The 17,148-nt window shown below is 41.2% G+C and overlaps 1 protein-coding gene across 3 annotated transcripts in view; it reads right to left on the bottom strand.

Annotated features, from left to right (window-relative positions):
* PCGF5 (polycomb group ring finger 5) overlaps window positions 1-16,822 on the bottom strand; it is a 140,373-nt gene extending 123,551 nt beyond the window's left edge. For 2 of the 3 annotated variants that reach the window (XM_072625091.1, XM_072625113.1), the window contains exon 1: window positions 16,556-16,822. The gene's annotated coding sequence lies outside the window, so the exon portion shown is untranslated. The remainder of the gene's footprint in view (window positions 1-16,555) is intronic. The other variant, XM_072625118.1, reaches the window with a different exon arrangement.
* Window positions 16,823-17,148: the final 326 nt, after the last annotated feature.

The following is a 17,148-nucleotide window of genomic DNA, read 5'->3' as shown; positions in this document are numbered from 1 at the left end:
TGGAATTTCCCAAGATTACTAAATTGAATTACCAAACTGCCACTAGCACTGGACTCCTTTCCAAATCTAAAACTGTGCTTATCATCATGGTACACACTCACTCAATTTTTAGACATTTGAGAGCTATAAAGAATTGGTGTTTTTTGTGTGAGAAGTGCTCAAGATTTTTATAAATACTAAGCAGTGGGAAAGGGTAAATATTACACTCTTGTCTACATAGGGTCTATATTCAAAGAGAAATAGAAGCAAGTTTATATAAATTTCCCCTTTCCCATGATTTCTTATTTAAAATATTCAGAAAATGGAAATATCACTTGACCAAATGGACACCAACTTTCCATTTATGACATTCCTGATCATCATATCAAGAGTCATTCTTCCTATCAAGTGACATCTGTGTTCTTTATAAGACCATCTGTTTCTTCTGTCAATTCCCCCAAATGGCCACCTTAGTCTAGCAAGCAACCATCTGTGGTAATATGGTAATGCAAAAGGAACCATTCCCACAATCACTGATCCATGTTTAAAGCAACTACATGTACTGTATGAAAGATACATTCCCAGAGGCCACAACACTCATATATGGAGGATGACCCTTTCCTATGAGTCATAAGTAATAAGGTTCCAGGCGATATCTGCAGGACCTAAGTGAATGGCTGCTTCCCATGGCTACTCATTAATTAAATTATAAAATCATTCTACTTCAATAAGCATACTTTGATTTAATGGTTAAACTTTTTAGATTATAAAATCATTCTACTTCAATAAGCATACTTTGATTTAATGGTTAAACTTTTTAGGTTATAAAATCATTCTACTTCAATAAGTATACTTTGATTTAATGGTTAAACTTTTTTGGGAAAATGAGTCTCTATCTTGCCCAGGCTGAAAGTAGAACAGGCAACCCACAGACCTAATCTCAATACTGACCAGCAGCACAGAAGCTTTTAATCTGCACCATTTTTTCCAACCTGGGCTGGTTCACCTCACTTTAAGCAAGCTGGGGGCTCTTTGTGCTCAGGGATTCACCACAGCAGTACCAGACTTAGCCTGACTGCAACTCAGAACTCCCAAACACAAGACATCCACTAGCTTTAGCCTCACCAGCAGGACTAGGAGCATGCACCTGCAAATCTGGCCACTTTAAGAGTACAATTGTCTTAAAAATTAATACTTTCCAACAGGAATAACACATAGCAGCGGGCCTTTAAAGGTTGAATTGAACTGAACTGTCCCATAGAAATGAATCAAAGCATTTATGGGCATAAGGTAATGAATCCTAGATACATTGATCTAAACCTCAAATTCAATATTTGCAAGAAGCAAGGAGATGGTTGTATCAGGAAATACATAAAATGGATTCTGACATCTTCTTCTGATATCTTTGAGTCCTCATGAAAGTGCAACTCTGTCCTATAGTAATTTCTTCAAGAGGACACTTTTATCTTTAGTCAAAATTTCTACACAACAAGACCTTTAACCTAAAGATGGGAAAAAGAAGGTTAGATAATGAAATGAAACTGACTTTTCTTTGATCATTTCCTTAAGTTTTTTTATTGTCATTCTTAAAACCTTCCCCTGGAAAAAACAAACAATAAAAATTACTGGCATTCTCAGTTCTGAAATAACAATGGCTTAATGTGTGTAGCAGAGAGATGAATCTAAGTCTTGAAGAACTGAGTTCAAATTCAACCTCTGACTCATACTGTTTACGTGACCCTGGGCAAGTCTACTGAACCTCTATCTGCCCCAGATAATTGCAGGGCAGGTCTAGATCTATATGAGTGTAAGTCATGCCCACACTGAGAGTTCCCTAAGCCAATGAAATCACAGATGCCCTCCATGCATACTCATCCCTACTCACTCCCCCTCCCCCATAAAAATTTGAAGATGGTTTTGCTACTTCCTGTAGCGTGTGATGTAATAGCGTAAGGAAGGCAAACCTAGTTGGTGAACCAAGGGATTCAAGTGATTTTTTGGAAAAACTCATGGTGCTGTTTATTTTTCAGCAACTTTCATTTACTCATATTACTGAAAAGCCATTTTTCTTTCACTATAATTCACTTGAAATGTAAAGGAAAAATTGAGAGAATTCAGTTTTAGAGGACAACAGGATAAGGTTTTTTTTTTAAGATAAAATAATCATTCCTTAGGCAACCAATATGTTATCAGTGGCATCTTTTGCCAGTTCAACTCTAACCCATTTGTTTTCCATGAAGATGGTACTTTTCCAGTTGAGGCCTGAATGATAAGACAAGTCACCATCAATACTGAAGTCTTCTTTGGTGTTTCTTCAGAAGTCAAATAAACAAATAACATGAGAGAACACTGGACCTAGAGTCGAGAGAGTTAGGTTTGATTCCCAGATCTAACAATTACTTGTGTGATCTTTGGGAAAATCAGTTAAATTTGATAAGCCTTGGTTTTCTCATCTGTAAAATATGGAGGGAAATAACTATATTACCTATTTTACAAGGTTATTGTGATTTAAAGTCTTGATAATCCTTAAAAGTCATATGTGTGTATATATATATATATATATATATATATATATATATATATATATATATAATTATATGTATATGTATATGTGAGTTACTATTATTAAACTACCGCTAGATATACTAAGGAGAAGAGAAGATGGGAGAGGGGAGGACAGGACCCTAGGGACTCTCATGTAAACCATTACATTAAGTGTTTGAAGAAACACAGCTTTCAGACAGGTTAGGGGGAGTCTGGGAAAGAAAATGATCTGGAGAGAAGCAGGGAAGTGGACAGGAGCTTTAATGTAAACTGATAAAATATGCGTATGAAGAAGCACAGCTTTCAGACAAGATATAGCTGGTTTGGAAAGAATGATATACTGCATCTAAGTGAGGGCCAAAATTGTTGTCACCAAGGTGGAATGAAGCCTCACTTGTATGGAAGCAGTATAATGCTATACAGGCAGAGAAACGTCTTTTATTTATGAAAAACCAGAGAAATGGGATTTTAAAGAAATACATCTTTGGTAGCACCAAGGAGAGATGACCTTGTTGAAAATTTCAGAACAAGGCTAATTTACATATGCATGTTTTATGATTAAAGCAGATAAAATTGAAGAAAAGAAATCATATAAATGGAAACTGAGGTATGACTGAAATAGAGACTGTCGATTTGAGAGGAAAAAGCTGGTGAGATTTGACTTTTTTAGGTAAAAGATGAATTGTTTATGACTGATGACTCAGGAGACTCATTTCTGCTATGAATACATGCAAGGCGTATCATGGAAGACAACAGCATGCGAAGGAGACCCTGAGAAGGGTTGAAGTGCCAGCTGGAGGGCTCTAAAGGCTACTCCATAGGAGTTATGGCAGTTAGCAGTCAGCTGACAGAAGACTTCAGCTGAGAAACCCCCTATTTGTTATTATTTCATCTGCTGAGAGCTCTATTCAGCGTTACTGCCTTTCAGGAATAATCTTTCTAAGGGCTTACTGCTCTCTGCTGCCACTACTGGTCTGAGAAGGAAAAGCAGAAGAGGCTTTATAACTGCTCCAGAATTCTGGCCAGAACTATGCTGCTGTGAGCTCCACTCTGGTCAGCACAGATACCCAAGGGAATGAAAAGCTGGCTGGGCTGGTCAGCACAACAGATGGTGAACCCAGCTCTGCATTTCTCTAGGTTCAGGACGGCTTCACAACTTCTAAATGCCTTTTCAAGGGTTACACTTAAATGAAAGACTATTAAAGGCCATGTAGGAGGAGAGGGATTTCCCCAGATGAAGAAACAGCATCAACAACCAAACAGTGAGCCCAAGTAGGTTCTTACGGTGCAGATGCTCCTGAAGAAGCCAATTACAATGAAGCTTGCAGATGAGTTCGCTGGCAGGAGAGAATAATCTGGGCTTATATGCATATTGTGGTATATTTTCTTATTTACACATTTGCTTTAAAGGATGAATATCTATCATCTTATTATCTATTTTACCTTCTAAGTAAATAGTTCTGTTTCAGATTCCAAAGTACCCTTGTTATGCATGGTTGGCTGTATAAACATCATACACAATATTGTGTTGCCTTGTGAGCAGCTAGTGACATAGACAGAAAATACATTGGATGAAGACCCCAAATCTAGAATGGTGAGTAGAGGAAGCATATTTCTCTTAAACAGGGTTGCCCTAAGACTGCATGGTGGTGGTCTATCTTTGGGGAAATCAAACTTGCTAGTTTGAAAAGAAACTAGAAGAGAGAGTCAAACTGAGAGAAATGGGATGTCTCACATGCCTAGATGAGGTAAGAGACCCCAAAAGCAACCATGTGGGGGTATTTATATACCACTTTGTGTCTAGACCTCACCTATATAGGACATATATAGAAGAAACTTGAATTACATGACCAATTGAAAGAAATTCATGATTACAATCAATGAATTAAAGAAATTTATGAAAGAAATTACATTACCAGTTGAAAGACTAGACATTTTCTTTGACGCTTAGGACCTTTCTCCAAAATAGAAATTATGCACAAAAGATAAAGCAACTTCAGGGTCACTCAATGTCCTCTCACCTACCCCCAACCACAATCCTGGCAGCAGGGCTGCATAGGCCAACCCAGGGACCTGCAAAACAACTCAACCCTACATTCCATTTCTTTCTTCCCCACCATCTCCCTGTGCTGGAGTTCCAAATTGAAGTTATTTGTTTACTTCAGCTACGATAGTACAGTGGCAGAGATATGTGGCACACACACTTGGGACTGTGTAGTCACTATACTTGAAAAAAAGTGCTTTGCATACAACTGGGGTCAGTTCTTTCCCCCTATAAGTCTTGGGGTACATACTGGTGAGCCATAAACTGCCCAGCATGGAAGGACAATGTGACTCCCATCCAAGGAGGGGGAGTCAGAAAGTGAAAAGTGGGGGGAAATTAAAAAAAAAATAAAAGACCAAATTGCCAAAGATCTCAGGGGGAAGAAAACTCAGTCTAAGCAGACAGACCAACAGGGAAGATATCAATAGCAGAAGGAAATACAAGTGCACCTTATTTGAGTGGCCACATTAGCAATCATAGGTACTAGTTGTTTGAGTATACTAGAATGTACTGGGTAAGAGTTAAACTCATTGCAGGTTTTCACCTTTCTATTAACCCTTCTTGTTATATCTTTTCCAGACAACAGAACACTCTCCTTAGCAAAGAAGCTTTTCTCCTGTGATCTTAACCTATTACATACCAAATTGTAGGAAGTTATTAAATTCCTTCTTTGATCTATCTTTTCTTCCCCAACATAACTTTCTGAAAAAGCCACAAAGCAAATCCACACATAGAATGGCAACAAAAGTTAACAAAAACAAAAAATCTGAAATTTGGGGCAAACCTAATTGGATTCAGTAGGTTATCCCTGCACATTCTGAGCTGGGTGCCTGAGATAGAGGCAGTGAATTAACCAACCATATCTCAGCCCTCTACCACTATCTAGGGCTCCTTTTCCTCTCCCATTTCTTTCATCTTCTTGCATTTAAGAGATACCTAGCCCCTTCCATATTACACTGTGAGCCTGGCCATGTCTCTCCAGTAATGAATGCTCACTTACATACTAGAAGAGGAAAAGGAAGAGGCATATTCCAAGCTCCTTACTGCCACTTCCATCTATTGTGGGCCACCTTCACTCAGCAACCTCTCTTCCCTTTGAGGTTTGCTTCATCTATCCACCTCTTTCATATGTGTACATTTTAGTTTCTGAAAAGGGCAGAAAATGATATTTTGTGTCTCTAGACAACAGCCTTGCACTGTGGAGAATAGCTTTACTAATCAGTGCCTGCCTCTCCCTTGTATTTTCACTCTGAACTCCTAGACCAGGGGTGGGGAACCAGAGGCCTCGAGGCCACATGTGGCCTCACTCTAGAACCCTCCCTAACCATCTCCCTTCCTAACCTGTTCTCCCCCATTAGAATAAAAGGTCCTTGGGGGGATAAGCTATCTTTGCCTTTTTTATTTGCATCCCATAAGGTACTTAGTAAGCACTTGATATTTTTTCATAGCTTAATTCAAAAGAAGCTGGAGATACTTCTGAGGAATAAGATAAAACAGTCCCTCAGAGAAGTATAACTTGTGTTAAAGCGGTTCTTAGAGGCCCAGAAACCAAGGAAAAGCTGGCTTTAAGGCAATATTGCCAATCAGCTTATTTAAATATAATTTTCAAGGTTTTAAAAATAGAGCTGAAAACAATAGAAATCAAAGAACCATTTGGAGATTATTGTAAAGTGATATCATGTTTATGTTGCAAAGGACTGAACTGTGGAGTCTAGGTTTTTCAAATGGAGGAATCAGAAATCAGATAAGGAGCAACCGGAGATGGGAAGGCAGAGATCAGAAGACTGAGAAGACAGAGCAGCCAAATAGAGACTTTGGAGATTATCACCCCCTCCCCTCCCCTTCTTCTTAAAAGAAGTTCAGAGAAAAGTCTGGATGAGAGCCTGAAGTTTCTCCCCACTTCAGCTCGTAAAACTGATCTTCTGAAGGGGCAGAACTGACCATATCACTTTATTCAATCAAGTTCAGTGCCTCCATTCACCTTGAAGATGAAATAAAAAATCCTGTTTGGCTTTCAAAGCCCTTCACAAGCAGCCTCCTCCAGCCTTTCCCACCTTCTTTTACCTTATTCTTTCCCATGTGTAGTGCCATCCAGTGACCTGGCCTCAGGGCTGCTCCTCAAACAAGATACTTCATCTCTAGACTTCAAGTATTTTCACTGACTTGCCCAATATTCTCTTCAAGGGTGGGGAACATGCGGCCTCAACGCCCCTAGGTCCTCAAGTGCAGTTCTTTGACTGAATCCAAAGTTCACAGAACATATCCCCTTAATAAAAGGATTTGTTCTGTAAAAACTGGATTCAAATCAAAAGGCCACTCCCAAGGGCCTAGAAGGCCACATGTGGCCTCAAGGCTGCAGGTAACCCACTCCTGCTAACTTATCATCCTCTCCTGCCCCTCCTGGTCTCCTTCAAATCCCAGCTAAAGTTCAACCTTCTACAAGAAGCCTTTCTTGATTCCTTAAAGCTAGTGCCTTTCTTATGTTGAACATTTTCAATTTATCCTGAATATATATGTATAGGTATATGCATATATATGTGTGTGTGTGTGTTTAGATATCACGCTTATACAGTTATTTTTCTGTTGTCTCTCCTTTGCACGTTCCCTGAGAACAGGGACTGTCTTTGACACTATTTTCACTAGGCTAGCATGGTACCTGGCGTACAGTAAGTGCTTAATACATTGTTACTGACTGACAAAGAATTGGAAACAAAGTGGATGCCCACAGATCGGGGAATGGCTAAACACATTGTGCTTACGTGAATGTAATGGAACATTACCATGCTGTAAGAAATAATAAACAGAGAAGCATGAAAAGATCTACATAAACTGATGCAGAAATAAGTGCAACAAAGGAAACAATGTACACAATGACCACAACAGCGTAGAAAGAACCACTAAAAACAATGTTGCAAAATTATAAAGAACAAACATATCTAAAAAGAAGAGCTAGGAGAAGGCCCTCCTCAGGTGTTGTGCATTACACATATTTTAGAGTTTTTCGTTGTATTGAGCAGTTAAAATGTTTTTTTTTCTCATTTTTTTGTCTTTAAAAATGCCATTAGTTATATGGCATGGCATTCTGGGAGGAGGAGGGGAAACAGATATTTACAGACGCTTTGGAGATGATAAAAAAAGAACTTCCATTAATAAGAACTATTATATAGAGAGAAACAAAAAGGCATGCTAACTAAGTTTAAATGGAGATTCATTGTTTCAACGCAAATCTTTTATTGACTCATTCCCTAACTATATCACACTCTCTATAGAGCCTCTCTTCCAAACCTCGTCTTCATGCTGCTTTTTTCTTTCTTTTTAACTGAGTCTTGCTCTCTGACACAAGCCACAGGCCCAATTCCCCTACTGATCAGGATGGAAACTTTGACCTACTATTTCCAACCTAGGCTAATTCACATCTCCTTATGCATCCTGATGGTCCTCCTACTCCCAAGGAGTGCTGGACTTAATACCTGGATTATTTCAGTGCACTGTAGTTCAGATCTCTCAAGCTCCTGATCCCCTAGCCCAAGACCCCTAAGTCACAAAAATTATAGGCATATACTGTCATGTCCAATCTTTTCTCAAGACAACTACACCATCATTCCATCCCAATGCCTTTCAAGATTCTGTCTCATACTTGATTTTTCAATTATTTCTTCCAATTACATGTAAAAATAATTTTTAACATTTTAATTTTTTTTTAAAGTTCCAAATTCTCTCCCTTTGTCTCCCCTCCCTGAGATGGCAAGCAATTTGATACAGGTTATACAGGTACAGTCATGCAAAACTTATTTCCATATTATATTGTAAAAGAAAACATAGACCAAAAAATGAAAAAGAAAGCTAAAATATTGTGTTGCAATCTATAATCAGACTCCATCTATTTTTTCTCTGGAGGTAGACAGCATCTTTTCACCATAAGCACGTTGGAATCGTCTTAGATCGTTACCTTGCTGAGAATAGCTAAGTCATTCACAGTAGTTCATCATATAATATTGCTCTTAGTGTATACAATGTTCTATTGGTTCTGATCATTTCATTCTGTGTCAGTTCATGTAAGTCTTTCCAAGTTTTCCTGAAAGCATCCTGTTTTTTAGCACAGTAGTGCTAAAAGCACAGTAGTATTATAGCACAGTAGTATTCCATCACAATAATATAGCAGAACTTGTTCAGTCATTCCCCAACTGATAGGCATCCCCTCGATTTCCAAATCTTTGCCACCACAAAAAAAGTTACTTTAAAAAATACATATATATATATATGTACACACACACACGCACGCACGCACACGCACACACACGCACACACACACACATAGTATATATAGTTCCTTTTCCTTTCTTTTTTTAAAATCTCTTTGGATACAGACCCTAGAAGTAGTACTGCTGGGTCAAAGGGTATGCATGGTTTTGTGGTCCTTTGTACATCTTTTTCCATTTGGCCAGTTCTGCTTTTTAAGATGTTCTTCTCTTCAGTGGATTTTTGTGGCTCTTTATTTAGCCTATTCTACTTTTTAAGGCATTATTTTCTTCAGTATTTTTTGTGCCTCTTTTACCAAGCTATTGACTCTTTTTTCATGATTTTCTTGCATCACTCTCATTTCTTTTCCCAATTTTCTCTCTTCCTCTTTGATTTTTAAAATAATTTTTAAGTGCTTCCAGGGATTCTTTTTGGGCCTAAGACCAATTCACATCTTTCTTGGAAACTCTGGATGTAGCAGTTTTTTACTTTGTTGTCCTCTTCTGAATTTTTGGTTTTTTCCTGTCACCACAGTAACTTTGTACACTCAAGTCTTTTTTTGTTCTTTATTTTTTTTGCAGCCTATTTCTTGACTTTTAACTTTATGTTAAACTTGGATTCCATTCCTGGGGTGGATGGAGCACTGTTCCAAGCTTCAGGTTTTTCATGCTGTTGTTTGCAGAGCTAATTGTGAGGGCGGAGGAAAGGAGTCTGTAAATTTTCAGTTCTTCCAAAGTAGTATGATCTAAGGAGAGGCTGACTGAACTCCTGGCCTATGCATGACCACAAGTACTCTTTTCTGCCCTGGAACTGTGACTAGAGTCCCCTGTGGCCACAGAGTGCTAATGCTCCTTCTTGCCCTGGGACTGTGACTCAGAACCACATAAGGGCAATACAACAAAGCCCTGCACCACGTGCTTATAAAGAGTTCCCTGTAATCTCTTTCTGACCAGTTGGTCAACCCCCTTACCAACCAGCTGAGAGCTCCTGAAGCCTCTGCTGCCAATTCAGTCACCACCAAGGCCTGCTGCTGGCTTGCTGGTGCTTGGCCTGCACTGGACTGTGTTTCATTGTCACCCCCATGAGACAGAATTTTCTTGCCTACATTCTAAGTTGTATTGGGCTGGGAAATTCTTTCACCCCATCCTTTTGCTGGTTCTGCTGCTCTAGTATTTTGCTTTGAGATGTTATTTTTAAATTGTTTGGAGGGGAATTTGGATGAGCTCTGGAGAGCTTTTACTGCACCTTTACTCCACCATATAGTGAGCATCTTGCAAACAAAATTTTCTTCACATCCTTCAACATCAACCAAACTCTATTCTCTCCTCTTTTGCTCCAGTCTCTGACAGAGGTGGCTCTTCTTGACAAGACCAAACCCTCTAACTTGCACCCCTGATCACATCCACTTCCATTTCCTTCTGAAGATTTCCCCTCTGATCATTTTCTCTCTAATCTTTAATTTCTCTTTATCCACTGGTTCTGCACATGCTGCTTACAAATATGTCCACATTTCCTCATAATGAAGAAAGCCTTAATCTTCTCAAGTTATCATCCTTTACATTTCCTCCCTTTCACAACCAAACTCCAGAAAAAGACATTTACACTTTTTGATTCCACCTTCTCATTTTCTACTTTCTTTTCAATGCCCTGAAATTTGGCTGCCCAACAACATTCAACTAAAACTGCTCTTTCCAAGGTTATCAATGATCTCCATTTTTGTCTCCAATGTTCTTTTCTTAGTTCTCATCTGCCTTGATTTCCCTGAAGTTTCTGACATTGTTCAGCAGCCCCTCCTCCTGAATACTCTCTCCTAATTAGGTCTTTGTCACTCCTCTCTCCTGGTTCTTCTATATATCTGGTTGTTACTCATCAAAATACTTTGCTATTTCTTCATCCACATACCATCCCTCTATGTAGGTATCCTCAAGGCTTTATCCCAGGTCCTCCTCTCTCTTTTTTTCTCTAAGCCATCTTACTTTTGGTGACAGCATCAACTCCCATGTTCAATTATTTTCCCTACGTAAAAAATTCACACATCTATATATGCAGCCTTCATCTCTCTTCATAATTCCAGGCCATGTCTAGGTGGATATCCTTTGGCATCCCAAATTTAACATGTCCCTAATGGACTTGCTTTCCATCTCCCCAAACCTGCCTATTTCTGTACAACACACAATAAACCTTTTTAAGTCACTTGTTCAAAAGCTTGGAGTCATCCTCAATTCTTCAAGTCATAATGATTCTACCTTGACAACCTCTGTTATACTCAGGCATCCCCTTATTTTCACTCAGATCACTACAAACCTTGAGTAGGCTCCCATCACCCCCCTATTTCTCACTTCTCTTCCCTCCAATCTATCCTCAATACAAAATGTCAAATTGTTAATCTTAAATGCATCTGACCACATCAATCTCTCACTCAAGAAACTTCAAGGAGTCCCTATTTACCTAGTGCCAATGAAATACCATCTTCTCAGTGTGGCATTTAAATATATTCATTATCAAATTCTGACCAGGCTTTCCATAATTGTTTCACATTATCTACACCACCACCCCAATCCAGTCTTCCAGTCAAACTAGACATACTTCACGTCCCATTTACAGGCCTTTGTACAAGCTGTTTCCCGTGCCCCAAGTGCTCATCTTCCTTTCTTCTACCTCTAAACACTAGCTCCTCTGGAGGCTCATCTCAGGGACTCCCTCTTATTCAGAGACTTTCCTAATCCTGCTCAATTTTAGTGCTCTCTCTTCCACAATGAACTGCTTTGTATTTTCTTTATTAATAGTAATTGCAAAAGTTAGCAATTTATACAGCATTTTGAAATTTACAAAGAGTTATACAGACATCTCATTTAAATCATACAACAAGCTTGTGAAGCAGAAGCTATTACTATCCTCATTTAACAGTGAGGTTAAGGGACCTGCCAACTGTCACACAGCTAGTAAGTATCTGTGGTGGAATTTCAATGCAAGTCTCTCTGATGCCAAATCCAACTACGCTATCTATCCATCCACTATACCATGCTGCCTTATATACCTCCAAAATATTCTTCATCCAATTATTTGTATAAATGTTATATCCTCTCAGTAGAATGTTAAGTCCTTAAGTGCAGGGGAATTTTGAGTTTTGTCTTTGTATCTCTAGTACTTAGCACCATGCCTGGCATGTTAGATGGTACTCTGTGATGTCTGTTGAATTGAACAGCATATAGTTCACAAAATCATGATGCTAACATAATTTTAGTTCTGCCAACACTTAATCAATGCCTTGATACCCTCATGTTAACATCCCTCCCTTCCTCTTTATCCCTATGATCAAGAAAATCTTAATTTAATTCACCAATTCTCTCCAATTAAACTTTTTTTCATTTAAACAAATTACCAAGTCTACCAAACTACTCTTTACTTTTATTTGCCTCTTTCTACCAAGCTGAGTATCACATGGCCAGTACAGATAAGTCATATAATCTGCTTTCTCATTTCAATTGCTTTACTATCCGAAAAGCGTTCTTGACTGATTTCACGGGATGTTAGAACTGAAAGGAGCCAAAGAAATCATATAATCCAAACCCCTTATTCTACAGATGAGAAAAACTAAGGTCCAGTGGTTAACTTGTCAGCGGCAGGGCCAGGTGGAAAACTCAGGTTTCCTGAATCCTGTTTCAATATTATTTCAACATAACCAGCCAAGTCTCTTATGTGCAATTGTGCTAATTAAAATAAGCACATCTATGTTCTAATCTTTAATCATTTTTATGTATCAAAAGGGAAACTAGATCACTTCAAATCAAGTGACCACAAAAAATTTCAAATAAATCCATTGACTGAGCAGCTTAATTCACTATCTCCTTGATAAAAGCAGGAAAAAGAGAGATGAGCTTTCCTGTTTTTTCAATTCTCAAGTTAAACAAGTTGATCCCAAGGAATAAACTTTATTATGAAACCTAGACAGAAGTCACTAAGATTTAATAAAATACATGTTGTGGAGAGATGAATGCCGACTGTCCATATCACAGCCAACTCTAATTCTTCATTGATTAAACACTGAGAATACGGGCAAGAAAATAATCTGGAAACTGAGTAGCCTTATGTAGGTGTGTGAGGTTTAATATTATTTAAATTTAAATTTGTTTTCACAGTTTATATGTGAAATAGTCATGCAGGGCAGACAGCATGAATAGGTTCACTCTCATCAGATATAATACTCATCAATGAGATAATAGAACCATATATATTTTGAATTAAACTCTAAGTTTAGTGTTTAAAATCTCTGTAAAGGTATATGTGCAAACACATGTAAGTATATGTTTTTAAAATCCACCTTACTGTTAGCTTAAAATATCAGCAGTGAAATATTTCTGTTAGCTTTTTAGCTTGGATTCATCAATTAGATGATCACAAGAATTATGGAAAGTTGAAGGGGGAAGGGATTTAAAGGCCATCTAGGGCAATGGCAAAAGGGATAAAGGGACAAGGGAACAAGTATTTATTAAGCACCAACTGTGTGCCAGGCACTGTGTTAAGCACTTCACAAATATTCTCAGTTGAGACAGCAGTTTCAGAGAAACCTGGGAAGACTTGTATAAACTGATGCAGAGTGAAGTAAACAGAGCCAGAAAAACAAATTTATATAAAAATAACAGCATCCTAAGGACAACTCTGAATAACTTAAGAACTCTGACCAATTAATTCAATGATCAGCCAAGCTCCAGAGGACTGAGTGCATTGCACTGTGCTATCTCATGACAGAAGAATGGTAGACTCAAGACAGAGAATGAGACAAACACTTCTGACTCGGCAAAGGGATGGATTTGTTTTGTTTGACTTTGGTTATTTGTTACAATGACTGCATTTTTCTTTTTGTATGGGTGTGTGTGCATGTGTGCATTAAGAGAAAAGACTAGAGACAGCAACAGGGTCACCAAATAAAGGAGAAAATAATAATGGTCCTTGTAGCATTTTTTTTTATTGTAGAGAAGACTGAAGGAAGTTCAAAAGAAAACAGGCAAGCTGCACAGCATTTGAAAGTAAAATGATAAATTTATTATTTACTTTTTCTTTTTAAAGCAAGAGGTCCAATACAGATTTGCATTTTCACAATTATCTATCTCTGTTCTGTTCTGTACAAGGAAACGATCTCTCTCTTTGTTTTCATTAAATCCAGAATTAATTTTTTTAGGACAAAAAATGAAATTATATATATGTTCAAACATTTGCTGGACAAGTTCGGGGGGGTTTTAAGTCTTCTGTATATGGAAATACTCATCATATTTGGTGTTAGTTAAGTTCAGTAGATATCAATCACAGATTATATACATCCATAGCTCATTTAGCTCAACTCACTCATTTTACAGGTGAAGAAACTAAGATTCAATTACTTGCTCAAGATCACAAAGTCAGTTAGTTACATAGAGCCAGAATATAAACCCAGGTCATCTGACTTTTAATTCATATGTTTATCACCACACCCTTTTTCTCCCCAACATCTATGATTCTGGTTAAAAACCTAAACTATATTGGATACTGCCTGTCTACTATGAGCTATCCCCAGTACTGAAGCAATGTCTGGGCACTAAAGCTTAGGGGGGAAAAAATTTAACCTAAATATACAAAATCTAACGAAGACTATGTACATCACTATGGCAGTTGAACTTTTCAGGAGCCACTTAAGCTTCCCAAACTTTCTGTATCACTTTCAATGAACAATTAAAAGCTGTCCCTTACTGTACAGAATAGCAAACCTCTAAATGGCTTCCTCTTAAACTCAGGGCTTCCATTATTCAGAGTATCTTAAAACTCTGATTACTTAACATACACTCACTACAGATGCCATCTGTTCACAGAAGCAGAAAATGTCATGCTGAAACACAGGGAACTAACACCCCTAATAATACCTAAGAGCAAGGGTTTACAAATGCAATCAAGCTCTACATTTCTCTCTATGATATGCAAGATTTGCTCTGGCCTTCAAGAGAAGTCAGAGACAGTCAGGAATACTGGCTAGGATACTTCTAACTGTTGATCTGAAATTAGAGAGACAGAGATGAGGGTGGGAGAGAGATGGAGAAGTGGGGCATATACTAAGTGGAGGTCAATAATAATAAGGTCCTTTGCAAAAGGCAAGAAGTACATACTACGACTCTTTAAGGTTGCGTCGCACAGTAGATTATTTGACTCACCTAACGATCTAACTCCTTAAGTTATCTGCAGAACTCTGCTAAAGTTATTTCCTCCAATTTTTCTTAATTACTCCACCTCTCCCAGTAGAAAGAGGAAAATTGATGTTACTAGTCTAATCTAGCCCTATGCATGTCGACAGGACATCCAAAGTAAGTGAATTCTGAATGTAATTAAGACACAGCCTAGCTGTGAACTAGATCAGGTAACTTAGATGAAGACACCCTAGGGAATCAGAGTAAGATTTGGAGGGGGAGAAAGGTTCCTATCCCGTGCTCCCCGCCCCCCACCCCAAGCCAGACTTCACAAAGATTTTGCAAACCCCCGGCCCCCGATTCTGGGAGGCTATTCTCCTTTCACTGTCAGGAAAGACAACACATGATGTACTAGCGCGTGTATGTGTGCCTGCATACGTGTGTACGTGTGTGTGTACCTCGCCCGGGTGAATCATCGGAGCTCATTCCAGGCAGCCGATGATTCATTCACGCGTCTTTCGGAGCGCGGCCACACGTTCCGTACGTACTATACGGGCGCACACGCAGATTTCTTAATATTTAAATTGGGCTTTTAAGGTACACACACCTCAAAAGTGAGACGCGGGTAGAGGGGGCGTAAGCGGGGAGGCACGGCTCCCACACAAGCGCTTAGAGAACACACAAACACCTCCATACACACACACACACACGCAGCTCCGTCGTCCCCCTCCCCTCCCCAGTCGGCCGTAGATGCACGTGGGGATGCACCAGGAGAGGCGCCGGAGGGCACACAGGTGGGTCCCCAGGTCCTCAGCCCCAAGCGGATTCGCCCGCTCTCTCCCGCGTGCCCCTCCCCCACAACTTACGAAAGGAGGAAAAAAAATGCCTTCGCAACGCCCGCTCTCCCTCCCCCTCTGCCGCGCTCCCTCCCTTCTGTGACATCTTATATAATAATCCGAGCTAATCAAAACGGAAGCGAACCGCGCTGCCATGGCACAGGAGCCAGAGATAATTACCCTGGGAACAGATGCTCTGGACCCGGGCCCGCAGCTCCCTAACTAGCCGCCGGGGCGCGTAGCTGGAACAATCGCGAACGGGGGAAGCGGCCCAAAGCGGCGCTTGTTCCCCAGCCCTGGCAATGTGCGGCTGTTCCCGGTCCCTCATCAGGAAGCTGCGAGCGTCACCAACTGCGTCAGCTTCTTCAAACACATCGCCTGGGCTGCCTCCGGTCACAACTACGGGCAGGAGCCCGGGCGGCCGGGGCGGAACCGCGGGCTTCCCGGAGGACAAAGTTAGCGGCCGCCGGCGGCCCGCACGGCTGCTCTCGGCGGCCGCCCTCTCGGCCCCGCAGCCCCGCCGCGGCCCCGGGCTTGTTGGGCAACTTGTGACACATGACGCCTGGCGGCTGTTCCCCCCGCCCCACCCCCTGCCCGGCGCGGCCCGGCCCGCGATCCCCGCGGGCACAGCCCCCCGGCGATCCCCCGCAAACACCCTCCCCCCAGCCCGCACCCCTGAGCAGAGAAAAAAAACTACGCAAGAAACTTCCCGGCCCGCCCCGGCTAGGGAAGGAGGCTCCCGCACCTCGCAGCTGCCTTACCTTGCTCTCCAAAGGCCATGATCTGTGTGTGTATGTGTGTGTGTGTGTGTGTGTGTGTGTGTGTGTGTGTGTGTGCGCGTGTGTGTGTGTCTGCGCGGGTGGATGTGTGTGCACGCGCGCGCGCGTGGGGAGGCGGTAGGTAACTGAACAGTGGCTCGGAGGAGTTTCGCGGGAGGAGGAAGAGGAGGAGTGGGGTGTGTGAGCGGCGGGGGAAGGAGGGAGAACTCGAAACGGCAGGAGCGCGCAAGAGCGGAGCCCGAGGCGCCCGGGGCTAGCGAGGGAGCGCGGAGGGGGCGGAGGAGTTTCCGTGGGTTTGTTTACGCACCGCTGCCCGCCCGGCTCGGGGCACGGCCCGTACTCTCTGATTGGCCACAAACTGGGGCACTGCCTCTCGCTGCCCGCGTGGCCTGAGAGCAAGCGCGCAGCTCCCTGGGCTCCCTGCTGGGCACCGCTGGCCCTCCGCTGCTTAGCGCGGCCTCGGGGAGGCGGGGAGCGGGCGGCCTTGCGGGCTGGGGCGGGGGACGTGGTGGTGGGGCGCGGGCGGAAGGGCTGGCCGCAGGGCTACCCGGCGCCCACCTACCAAACCGACCCCT

This window comes from Notamacropus eugenii, chromosome 1 (genome assembly GCF_028372415.1).
Source record: "Notamacropus eugenii isolate mMacEug1 chromosome 1, mMacEug1.pri_v2, whole genome shotgun sequence".
Lineage (NCBI taxonomy): Eukaryota > Metazoa > Chordata > Mammalia > Diprotodontia > Macropodidae > Notamacropus > Notamacropus eugenii.
Note: the sequence above shows the minus strand (reverse complement) of the source record. Positions and strands in the feature narration are given on the sequence as shown.